This window comes from Microtus ochrogaster, unplaced genomic scaffold, assembly GCF_000317375.1.
Source record: "Microtus ochrogaster isolate Prairie Vole_2 unplaced genomic scaffold, MicOch1.0 UNK64, whole genome shotgun sequence".
NCBI classification, from domain to species: Eukaryota; Metazoa; Chordata; class Mammalia; order Rodentia; family Cricetidae; genus Microtus; species Microtus ochrogaster.
In genome coordinates, this window is record NW_004949162.1 from 1,409,868 (window position 1) to 1,415,305 (window position 5,438).

Here is a 5,438-nt window from a genome sequence, read left to right on the forward strand (position 1 = left end):
ATTTAGGGTGAGGTAGAAACCTATTGCAATGGAAACTCCCAGGATCTACAAGGGTGACTCTAGCTAAGACTTCAAGCAGTAGGGAATATAAAGCCTGAAGTGGCCATCACCATCTCTGGCACTTTCGCTGGCTTATGGGAACCTCTTCCTCATATTGATTTGCCTTGTTCAGTGTTAATAAAAAGGAAGGTGCTTAGTTTTATTGAAACTCAATATGCCATGTTTTGTTGATATACATGGAAGGCTTGCCCTTTTCTAAATAGAAATGGAGAATTAGAAGTGTGGGGGGGTTCAGAGTAGAAGGGGGAAAGGGCTTGGGAGGAGATGAAGGAAAAGTAACTGGGGTCAGTATGCAAAATAATAGTAATAATAATAATAATAATAATAATAATAATAATAATAATAATAACCAGAAACAAAGAACATCTTTCAGGCTAGAGAGATAGCTTAGTGTAGAATTGCTTACTGAACAAGTAAGAGGATCTGAGTTGAATTTCCAGTCCTCAAGATAAAAAGCAGACAACATCACATGCTTGTAATCCCAATGCCAGGGGAAGGGTACAGAAAAAAATACCTGGAACTCACTGACAAGACAGACTACACCAGAGGTTGTCAATTTGTGAGTTATGAACCATTTATTAAACATCTATTTCCAAAAACTATTTAAATTATGATTCGTGACAGTAATAAGGGTATAATTTTAAAACAGCAATGAAAATACTTTTATAGTTGGGGGTCACCACAACATGAGGAACTATTTTAAATGTTTGCATCATTAGGAAGGCTGAGAACTACTGGTCTAGACAGTTGTTGAGATTCAAGTTCTGTGAGATCTCACACATATTCTCTCTCTCTCCTCTCTCTTTTCCTTTGTGGCAGGGTTTCTCTGTGTATCCCAGGTTATCCTGGAATTCTCTCTGTAGAGCAGTGTGGACTCAAACTTACAGAGATCTGCCTGCCTCTGCCTCCAGAGTTCTGGTATTAAAAGGGTGAGTCACCACTGCTCTGCACCCACACACACTTAAAATTATAAAAAAATAGGTCTTAAACGACTTAGAGCTAACATTGCATTAAATTAAAAAAATAAACTAAATACTTTGATTTTCAGATGAGGTATAAGATTTAACTTGTGGTGGTTTTAATAAGAATGTTCCCTCCCATAGGTTCACATATTTGAATTCTTAGTATATTCCTACACATATATTTTTATATCAGGGAGTAGAACCATTTGCAAGGATTAGAAAGACTAGGATCTGTGGCCTGGTTAGAGTAAATATGTCTCTGGGGTGGACGTTGACGTTTCAAAAGCACATACCTGGCACAATGATTCTTTCTCTGTTTGCCAGTCATAAAGTAGCTGTTAACTATTTCTCCATCATCATGATTGCCAGGACATCCATGTTTGCCGCTATGCTCCTGTCATGTTCATAATGGACTATACTTCTAAAGATGTAAGCAACGCAGCCAGTCAACTGCTTCCTTTTATAAGAATTACATTGGTCATGTCACTTCACAGCAATACAACAGTGACTAAGGACCCATTCTTATACAAATGTGTTGGAAATGCTAACTAATGCTAAGTATTCTCTTGCCAGTATCTGCAAAATGATTTACTGACATTTTGATGTGTGTGGATTTTATTGATTGTGTGGATGAAGTTGCAGTGAATTGATATTTTAGCAATATTGAGTGTTCAATCCAGATCCATGGCCTACCTCTCTGGTTTCTTTAAACTTTCTTGGATTTTTTAAAACAACCATATTTTGTATCAAAGTCAAGAGAAAGAAAGAAGTTGCATAAATGTGACATGAAGAAAGAGATCCTAATTACTTTTATTTACTGATGAGATGAATGGTTATGAAATAACTAAAAAGAATATACAAAGAAGGAATTAACCAATCAAGCAGCAAATTTCTGAAACTAACATGAAACTCAAAAGTGGTACAAGTTACAAGGGAGACTTATAACACCCAGTAATTCTGCTAAATAAAAAAATGGAATTTAACACATAAAACATAGTATACCATTTATAACAACAACAAAAAGTATAGTATGTTAATATAATATCAAATAAAATATATCAAATATATAATACTGATAACTTTTGTTTTTAAATCACAGGGAAATTAAAGAAAAAAATATATGTATTTTATGGTTTTGGATCTAAAAACTCAGTGTTTCTAACAAATCAGTTTCCCAACTTTATTTATATAATAAATAAAATTCATGTCAAAATTGCAATGAATGATATAACAGTTAATGAAATTTATTTAGAAATAAAACTGTAAGTTTCTAAAATTTAAATCTTAAACAACCTTTCCTTACAAAACTGAAACAGTAATTTTGAAAGTTGACTATGAAACTCTCATAGGCATAACAAAGTATTAGTAGTGAAAGATAAATAAAACAATGAGGAAAACCAATCTCTTCTATAGGGAATAAAAAAGAGGTAAATATATAATCACATAGCTAAACAAGAATTGCCAATGGCAAACCCAAAAGAAATTGAACAATAAAATAATGAAATAGTGCTGCTCTTTTACCAAATCACAAAATAAGAATCTATAAGAACATATTGATAAAAATAAATATCCAAATGACAAAAAATAAGAGATATATACAGATTTCCCATTTAGATTTCTAAATAATTTATGCAACTAGTCTGCCTGTAAGGGGGTAAAACTTAACTTCAATAAACTTAAGTTAGTGTTGTATGGAAAGACTTCTGTAGTTGTTTTTTTTTTACTCTTTTGGAGGGTCCACCACCCAGCTCCCAAATAAATTCACATGGAGTCTTATTATTACTTACAAATGTCAGGTCTTAGGTTGACTTATTTCTATACAACTTTTCTTAAATTATTTTGTCTACCTTTTGCTTCTGGGCTTTTATCTTTCTCTATTTTATACACCTTTCTTCTTGCTCCAAGGCTGGCTGTGTAGCTATGTGGTTGGCCCCTTGCATCCTTCTCTTCTCTTTTTCTCATTCCTTCTTCTGTTCTTAGATTTCTCCTCTTATTTTCTCTCTGTCTGCCAACACTGCCTATTATTTCTTTGCCTTGCTATTGGTCATTCAGCTTTGTTAGATCAATCAGTTGTTTTAGAAAGGCAAAGAGTAACACAGCTTCACAGAATTAAATAAAAGCAACATAAAAAATGTAACCCATTTTTGCATAATTAAACAATTTTTCACACTATAAACAAATATAACACATCACAAACTAATATTCTATGACAGATTTATTCCAGACATGTACCAGATGAGAAAAGAGAAAAAAAATGTTCTTAGCCTTGGAGAAACTTTACACATTCTACTTCTATGCCTTTGATTAAGATCGGCATCAATAGTGATATAGTATGTCAATATTACATTCTTCTCAGGTATACATCTTAATAAAAAGGAAATCAACCTCTATGGTTTTTCGTCCTAAAATGCATATCAGACAAATAAAAATGTCTCACAAAATATGTGAAAAACATTTCTCAAAACTGTCAAAATCAAAAAATACAGTATAAGCAAACATAATAAACTTGAGGAAGCTAAAGAGACATTATGGAATGCAACCTTGCACTCTAGATAATATTTCTGTATAAAAAAGGACATCAGAACAAATTAATGCACTACAAACAAATATGAAGTTTATTTAATAGTGATGTTTAATCCTTAGTTGCAACAGATGTTGGATATTAATGATAGAAAAAACTGGGTGTGGGATGGCTGAGAACTCTGTGTCTTGCCTTTGTAACTTATCTGTAAATATTAACCTTTTCTAAAATAAAGATTTATTTACAGCAAAAGTAGATAAGTGCTTAGATATAGACACATTAATAAGAGTTGGGAAGTCCGGGTAAGAAAAATTTGGAGGTTAAGGATGTTTATTACTGATAAAGTGGTATTTAAACAAAGCCTTGAAGGGGATGAGAATTAATACCCATAAATTTGGGAGGAAGAGTGCCACAGGTATCATTTAATAGGAAACCTTAGTGCAAAGGAAAAAGGAATGGGTACAACAAACATATTTAACAGGGTGAAAAAGGTTAATTATAGTGCTGGAGAGATTGCTAAATTCTTGTGCTAGCCTTTCTGAGCCTCCTTATTACCCAGGGAAAGGTAAGTGCACTGTCTGCCAGTTCTCATCCTCACAATGCAGGATACCCATTCCACAGCTCCATGATGTAGGGCAATCAGATGGAATAGGGATTCAAGCCAAAGCAGGAACTCAGTTTATTACTGTGAACATCAGCTTATATATGTTAAGTGACATCTGTGATGTGGGGAATACCTCCAGCCAATGAGAGGTAGTCAAACCCTCTTTTTGGCTAGAGGGACATCTACCTAGTTTTTGCTATCTCATCCTCACTCAAGCTCGAGCCAGGCTTTTCTATGTCCTACAGGCCTCGAAGCATAGACCCTGAAATCATGCCAGGCTTTTTTTTCTGTCCTACAGTCCTTGAGGTACAGGCTCTGAGATAATATTGGCCCAAAATCTTCCCTTTTTGTTTTATATCCCACCCTCAACCATGGTCACCAGGCCAGAATAGCCCACTGCTGAGAGAGTATGGGTTAGGGCCACCACTATCTGGAGTTTCGGCCTGAATACCCTCAAATTGAGAGTTCATACTTGGAGTGAGATGTATCGAACCTAACATAATGTACTCAAAGTGCCATGTACCTGTTGTATCTGTTTTTGGAATGCTTGTTTCAGCCTTTGGAAAATGCATGAGCCAAAAAGACACATCAATAAACAAATAGTCATTGCTTCAATTAAGGAAGACGTAAGTGTGGTAAGCCATGGGGGGCAATTAAACCAAGTCTCATAGGGAGTCCTTGAATTAAATGAATCAATATCTTCTCTTAACTCATCTAGGATTCTTGTAAATATCCCAGAATGGTCCATATAGAAACAACATTATTCCCAAAGTGCCCTGCAAATTCCTTCCTGTTCCATAAACAGCAAGTGCAAATCTTCTCTATTTTGTAAGGTTACCCTTGCTAAGGAATTGAAAGACTTTTGTAAATAACATAATGCAACCCCCCCCACAGTTTCCAATAGTAGAGAAAGTCCACTTGCTTCCTGGACATACATAAAAGGGTGTATGGAGAATGGCATGTCTCCTAAGGACATGAGAACACCCAGGCTCATTAGGGTAAGATGCCTGTGGTAGGGTGCACCCCCGAGATCCTCCACATTCAGGTCTCCCTTCGGTCCCCTGGATCCTGTCTCCCATGACCGAGCTCCCTTGTACCAAATCTCACAGGTCAAACATCAGATCAGACCACCATGTCCAGGGTATCATCATCTCAGATGTCTGGTTTAGTATCCCTCTAGTGCCAGAGCTTGACAGGGTCCATGTCATCTTCTGTGTCTGGTGGGGACTTCCTGCCTGGACCTTAGTCCCCATGAAAAGAATCAACATGATTATTGCCAGGAGGGTTATTA